The following is a 6,942-nucleotide window of genomic DNA, read 5'->3' on the forward strand; positions in this document are numbered from 1 at the left end:
TAATAATAATAATTTTTTAAAAATGGGTCACCCAATGAAATTAATAGGCAGCAGGTTTAAAACAAAAGGAAATACTTCTTCATACAATGGACAGTCAACTTGTGGAACTCATTTCCAGGGGATGTTGTGAAGGGCAAAACTATAATGGGGTTCCAAAAAGAATTAGATTAGTTCATGGAGGATAGGTCCATCAATGGCTATTAGCCAAGATGGTCAGGGTGTCCCTTGTCTCTGATTGCCAGAAGCTGGGAGTGAACAACAGGGGATGGGTTTCAGTGGTAGCCGTGTTAGTCTGCATAAGCAAAAAAAAAAAAAACCCAGGAGTCCTTGTGGCACCTCAGAGACTAGCAGATTTATTTGGGCATAAGCTTTCATGGGCTAGAACCCACTTCATCAGATGTATGAAGTAAAAGATACAGGAGCAGGTATAAATACACGAAAGGATGTGGGGTGCTTTACCAAGTGTTAAGTCAGTCTAATGAGATAAATCAATTAACAGCAGGATACCAAGGGAGGAGAAATAACTTTTGAAGTGGTAAGAGAGTGGCCCATTACAGACAGTTGACAAGAAGGTGTGAGTAACAATAGGGAGAAATTAGTATTGGGGAAATTACATTTAGGTTTTGTAATGACCCAACCACTCCCAGTCTTTATTCAGGCCTAATCTGATGGTATCTAGTTTGCAAATTAATTCCAGTTCTGCAGCTTCATGTTGTAATCTGTTTTTGAAGGTTTTTTGTTGAAGAATTGCCACTTGAGGTCTGTTATTGAGTGACCAGAGAGATTGAAATGTTCTCCTACTGGTTTTTGAATGTTATGATTCCTGATGTCAGATTTATGTTCATTTATTCTTTTGCGTAGAGACTGTCCGGTTTGGCCAATGTACATGGCAGAGGGGCATTGCTGGCACATGATGGCATATCACATTGGTAGATGTGAAGGTGAACGAGCCCCAGATGGTGTGGCTGATGTGGTTAGGTCCTATGATGGTGTCCCTTGAATAGATATGTGGACAGAGTTGGCACCAGGGTTTGTAGCAGGGTTTGGTTCCTGGGTTGGTGTTTTTGTTGTGTGGTGTGTAGTTGCTGGTGACTATTTGCTTCAGGTTTGGGGGCTGTCTGTAAGTGAGGACTGGCCTTTCTCCCAAGGTCTGTGAGAGTGAGGGATCGTCCTTCAGGATAGGTTGTAGATCCTTGATGATGCGCTGGAGAGGTTTTAGTTTGGGGCTGTAGGTGACAGCTAGTGGCGTTCTGTTACTTTCTTTGTTGTGCCTTTCTTGTAGTAGGTGACTTCTAGGTATCCTTCTGGCTCTGTCAGTCTGTTTCCTCCCTTCACCAGGTGGGTATTGCAGTTTTAAGAATGCTTGATAGAGATTCTGTAGGTGTTTGTCTCTGTCTGAGGGATCGGAGCAAATATGGTTGTATCTTAGAGTTTGGCTGAAGATAATGGATCATGTGATGTGGTCTGGATGAAATCTGGAGGCATGTAGGTAAGTATAGTGGTCAGTAGGTTTCCAGTATAGGGTGGTGGTTATGTGACCATTGCTTATTAGCACTGTAGTGTCTAGGAAGTGGACCTCTTGTGTGGACTGGTCCAGGCTGAGGTTGATGGTAGGGTGGAAATCGTTGAAATCTTGGTGGAATTCCTCAAGGGCCTCCTTCCCATGGGTCCAGATGATGATGTCATCAGTGTAGCGCAGTGGCTCTCAAACTTTTTTTACTGGTGACCCCTTTCACATAGCAAACCTCTGAGTGTGACCCCCCCCCCCCCTTATAAATTAAAAACACTTTTTAAATATATTTAACACCATTATAAATGCTGGAGGCAAAGCGGGGTTTGGGTTGGAGGTTGACAGCTCGTGACCCCCTGAGGGGTTCTGACCCCAGATTGAGAACCCCTGGTGTAGCGCAAGTAAAGTAGGGGCGTAAGGGGACGAGAGCTGAGGAAGCGTTGTTCTAAGTCAGCCATAAAAATGTTGGCATATTGAGGGGCCATGAGGGTACCCATTGCAGTCCTGTTGACTTGAAGTTATAAATTGTCCCCACGTCTGAAATAGTTGTGGGTGAGGACAAAGTCACAAAGTTCAGCCACCAGATTTACCGTGATGGTATCGGGGATGCTATTCCTGATGGCTTGTAGTCCATCTTTGTGTGGAATGTTGGTGTAGAGGGCTTCTACATCCATAGTGGCTAGGATGGTGTTTTCTGGAAGATCATCAAAGGATTGTAGTTTCCTTAGGAAGTCAGTGGTGTCTCGAAGATTGCTGGGAGTGTAGGGCCTGAGCAGAGAGTCTACATAGCCAGATAATCCTGCTGTAAGGGTGCCAATGCCTAAGATGAATGGGGCGTCCAGGATTCCCATTCTCATTGCTTGCCTGTTCTGTTCATTTCCTCTGAATCACCTTACGTTGGCCACTGTTGGAAGACAGGCTACTCTGGGCTAGATGGACCATTGGTCCGACCCAGTATGGCCGTTGTTATGTTCCTATCTAAAAACATAAATAAGGAGCCTTATTTTTAAAAGTTGTTGAGTACTCACAGCTTCCATTGTCAACAAGAGAACCTGCACCTCTGCAAATGAGGCCACTTTTATTCAGAAGCAACAGATCTTTTGGATGTAAAGCAGAGGTACTACTAAAACAGCTGTACTAGTCAACTTCATGGGTAATTATTCTCCACTTGCCTACTGTATTATCCTTCGCCTGCTGTCCCCCATGAGTGCCAGTTGGAGCTGTGCATACTCAACACCTTGGGAAATCAGAACACTTTTATTCAGCTGCAGCACAGCACTGTTTCTCTTCTAAATGCAGTAAGAGCTATTCTCTCCTACAGGGCCCCTCCTCCTTCTTGGGTAGTACAGTGAGAGTTTGCTCCACTTCTCATTTTAGTCTTTGCTCATCCGTGAATAGGGGGGAATTCCAGCAACAATCCTGGGGGTAATATGGGACATGCAGCTATATTACTGTCATCTTACAAGCTAAGCAAGTTGATCCGTATCTAGTCAGTACTTGGATGGGAGACCTCCAAGGAAACCCCAGTTGCTGCAGGAAATGCTGATAATTCAGTAGTGGCAGTCTTTTTCCTCTGGCTCAGTACTAAACTGTTGGTGTTAATTGAGACAGAAAACAGAAGTTCTAACCGTTTCTATTGCCGTTGTCATTTTGCCTCTGAAAATTAGAGGCCAAATCATCAACTGGTGTAAGTCAGTTACTCTGTAGACTTCAAATAGAGCTGTCCTGATTTATGTTAGGATCTGATCTTAGATTTCCAGAAGAATGTAACCTGGAAACTGGCTAATTTCCAAGTTTAAGAGGTAGCCACTTGAGTGTTGGACACCTGGGAGGGAGGGTAGGTTTCTGGCCACTGGAAGATGGGTCTGCTTCAGGACTTTTGAAAGGAAAAACTCACACCTACTCATCCTTTGCTGGGAGGCTCCTCCTTCTCATCTTGTGTTCCTAATGTGATCCTGCTTACCTTGCTACTAGTACCCAGCCATCCTGTTTGGCTGAAAACCAGCAGCGCAAAAACCAGTAAAGAACCTGTGAAGCAAACTGAGATAATGCTGTGATGCTGCCACCTTCCTGTTATATTAGAGTTCTGTGGAAGTGAGAGAAGTGTTGTTCTCTTCAGAGCAAGAACTCAGACTGAGATGGGGATTCTGCTGGGAAATGAAGACAAGGGATGAAGTACTGAAAAAGAGTCCCTTCAGTGTAGGAAAAACTCTAAAAGCTATACAAACACAGTAGGGAAATGCAGCCACTTCTTATATAAAACTCCAGTCAGTGTCAGCTGGTGGATAATTATGAACAACCTGACAATAACAACCAGTGCAGCCATATCATTTAAGCTTCTGTGATGTGGGATTTAAAAATAATTAACATGTTTAAATTCTGAAAGCTATGTTGACAGTATCTTTAACTAGAATAATCCAGCTATATATACACCTGTGTGTTGACTTGCCTTTCAACAAGAACTGAAACAAACTGGAGAAGGTGAAAGTTCAAGTTCAGCTGTCTATGGCCAGAAAATTGGTATGGATTCTAGAATGGGTTAGTTCATGGGTAAGCATTTGAGTTTCCAGGGAAATTTGGAATGGTGCCCATTTATCTGTCTTTCCCCCACTTAAATGAGTCTGCTAACAAAGGAAAATTTGTTGGGTATGTCTGGGGAAGAAGTCGGATTTTTATCTGAAATATGAAGTTAGGTGGACAAATAGTTACTGAATTATGATATCCTAAATTGTGTTCATCTTTTTTTTGCCATTTTCATAAAAAACAAACTCTCTCTCTCTCTCTCTCTCTCTCTCTCTCTCTCTCTCTCTCTCTCTCTTCTTTTCCATTAACTGATTTTTCAGGTCTCCTATTTCTGATGTAGAGTACAAGACAAAGTGGCTACATTCCAATTTTAAATCTTCATATTTAAATTAGTAATGTCAGAATGATACCTCAATCCAGAAGAGGTTAAAATAGGCTGTCAAATGACCAATCACTAGGGTAGCTTGTCAATGTAGAAAAGAGAATGTTTACCTATACTGAAGCTAATCAGACACGCTGTTGAAAACAATTAAAATGAAATGAAAATGTAGTGATCATCACCCTTGAAAATTCTTTTAACACTTTTTTTTGTCAGATTCTAGATTTAGAACATCTATTTAGGGTGTACCTCCATGTCTCCTGCTACCCTCTCCCTGGATTTCCTTAGGTGCTCCATTTCTGTGAATCTTAGGAGTTCTGCAGGAGGGGGGTGTGAGTGTTCATGTAGTGAGCAGGGGCGGCTCCAGGCACCAGTGTAGCAAGCGCGTGCCTGGGGCGGCAAGCCGTGGGGGGCAGCCTGCTGGTTGCTGTGAGGGCGGCCGTCAGGCTGCCTTCGGTGGCATGCCTGCAGGAGGTCAGCCGGTCCTGCGGCTTCAGCGGTAATTCGGCAGTGGGGATGCTGAAGGCGCGGCACCTGCGGACATCCCGCAGGCATGCCACCAAATCCGCGTGGCCAGCGGACCGCCCGCAGGCGTGCCACCAAAAGCCGCCTGACTGCCGTGCTTGGGGCGGCAAAAACCATAGAGCTGCCCCTGGTAGTGAGGGTGTTGTGTTGTAATGAGTGTTCACTGGAGAAAATGGGGCAACTGAGCGAATAGTGAAGAAGGTTTTGTGGAGGCAGCAGAATGTGGGGCATGCAACAAGGGCAGAATGGGGGTCTACGGGGCTTGTCACTGTATTCCTATATCTCCCCCTCAAGTCTAAAAAGGCTCTCGGTGCTTTCAAAAGATGAGCTTAAATTCCCAACTCTGTTAAACAGTAAAAATCATGAACTGAACAGAGACACTGGATTTATGCTTTTTACCAATCTGCAACCCACTACCCTCCTCATTTTGTCCTATGACTTCAGAACTTAATGGGCCACTCTACCTTATATTATGTGCTAATTACTTATGCTAAACAATCTTATGCTAAACAATCTGTTCCACGTTGCATTTGGCTGTGTTGCTCAGTACCTTTCACAGACCTGAAGACGAGCTCTTTGTACGTTTGAAAGCTTGTCTCTTTCACCAACAGAAGTTGGTCCAATAAAAGATATTTCCTCACCCACCGTGTCTCTTTAAAATGCTTAAGGGAGCCCAACTCCTGTGCACCTCCGAAGGCCCCCAGGAGTCCAGGCACCCTTCATTTTGGACTTTGGGAGATACACAGGAAGAGCAAAGGGAAAACTCCCATGCTGTGTTGCCCTACAATCCTTTTGCTTTCTCCATCTGGCTCCCCCTCTCCAGCCACATCCTAAGATGTTGCTCATCACAGCCTTGTTCCAGCAGAAAAGTCTGACTTTTGATTAAGTGGAATCCCACTTAAACAATTGCCACTTGTTGGCTGGTATAACAACTTCCAAGATAATGATTTAGGGCTGTGGTTCTCAAACTTTTGTACTGGTGACCCCTTTCACACAGCAAGCCTCTGAGTGCGACCCCCTTATAAATTTAAAACACTATTATAAATGCTGGAGGTGAAGCGGGATTTGGGGGTGGAGGCTGACCGCTCATGACCCCCCATGTAATAACCTTGGAACCTCCTGAGGGGTCCCACCCCCAGTTTGAGAACCCCTGATTTAGGAGGTGAAGATTTTCTCAGGTGTTTGGATTTTCAAGTGAATTCTCTTTAAGGGGAGGTAATGAGGTCATCCTTACCCTTACCGTCAGTTGTGTTTAGCTTAGCTTTTTCTTTTTAAACTGGAGGATGTTAACTGAGTTGATGAGGTCTCTCTTCAACACCACTCCTGAAGAACAGCCTCACCACTTAAGGAAATTCTGAGGGAGAATAGAAATTACTTGAGAGAGAAATTTGTGATTAATAAGGCTTTAATATTTTTATTCTTTTATTTCAGCCATTCTGTTAAATGTGTGTGTTACATTTGGAGAGACCAGAATGTGAAGAAGGCAAGAGCAGAAAGTGGAATCTGCTGATTGGTCTGTAGACCAATGTTTCTGAATTGTGAGATTAGACCATCAATATCTGACGTCATTCCTTGAGAGTAGCTGACAATCCTGAGGCAAGATCAGGAGCTTTAGTCATCACCCTCTACTCTTTTCAAGACTTCTTTATTTTTGTTTGATGAAATGATTGAAAAAAGTGATGTCTTTGATTTAAATGATTTCCATAGCCTATTGGCAATGCCCAGTTTCTATTGTTCCAGATTTCCCCCTTCTAACATGCTTCCAAAACTGGAGTATAATTCTTGGTGTATTTATATGTATATCATAAACCCACTTCTGATTTTAATGTATATGTTCTCTATCTTATGTTAAAAATACAAAATGATATACATTTGCATCACTATATGAGACTAAGTGCATGTGACCATGGTGAAGCACTGTGAGTGAGCTACAGCTGGCCACAAATTATCTTCATGAAATTTAGGCAGGTTTTCCACTTAGTGGAAGGGTGTAAGAACTGATATT

General features: G+C 43.4%; 1 protein-coding gene across 1 annotated transcript in view; it reads left to right on the top strand.

The window, feature by feature from the left end:
- Window positions 1-6,427, top strand: part of AKAP12 (A-kinase anchoring protein 12) — a 127,447-nt gene extending 121,020 nt beyond the window's left edge. Inside the window, exon 4 of the mRNA XM_065401981.1 lies at window positions 6,369-6,427. The gene's annotated coding sequence lies outside the window, so the exon portion shown is untranslated. The remainder of the gene's footprint in view (window positions 1-6,368) is intronic.
- Window positions 6,428-6,942: the final 515 nt, after the last annotated feature.

This window comes from Emys orbicularis, chromosome 3, assembly GCF_028017835.1.
Source record: "Emys orbicularis isolate rEmyOrb1 chromosome 3, rEmyOrb1.hap1, whole genome shotgun sequence".
NCBI lineage: Eukaryota > Metazoa > Chordata > Testudines > Emydidae > Emys > Emys orbicularis.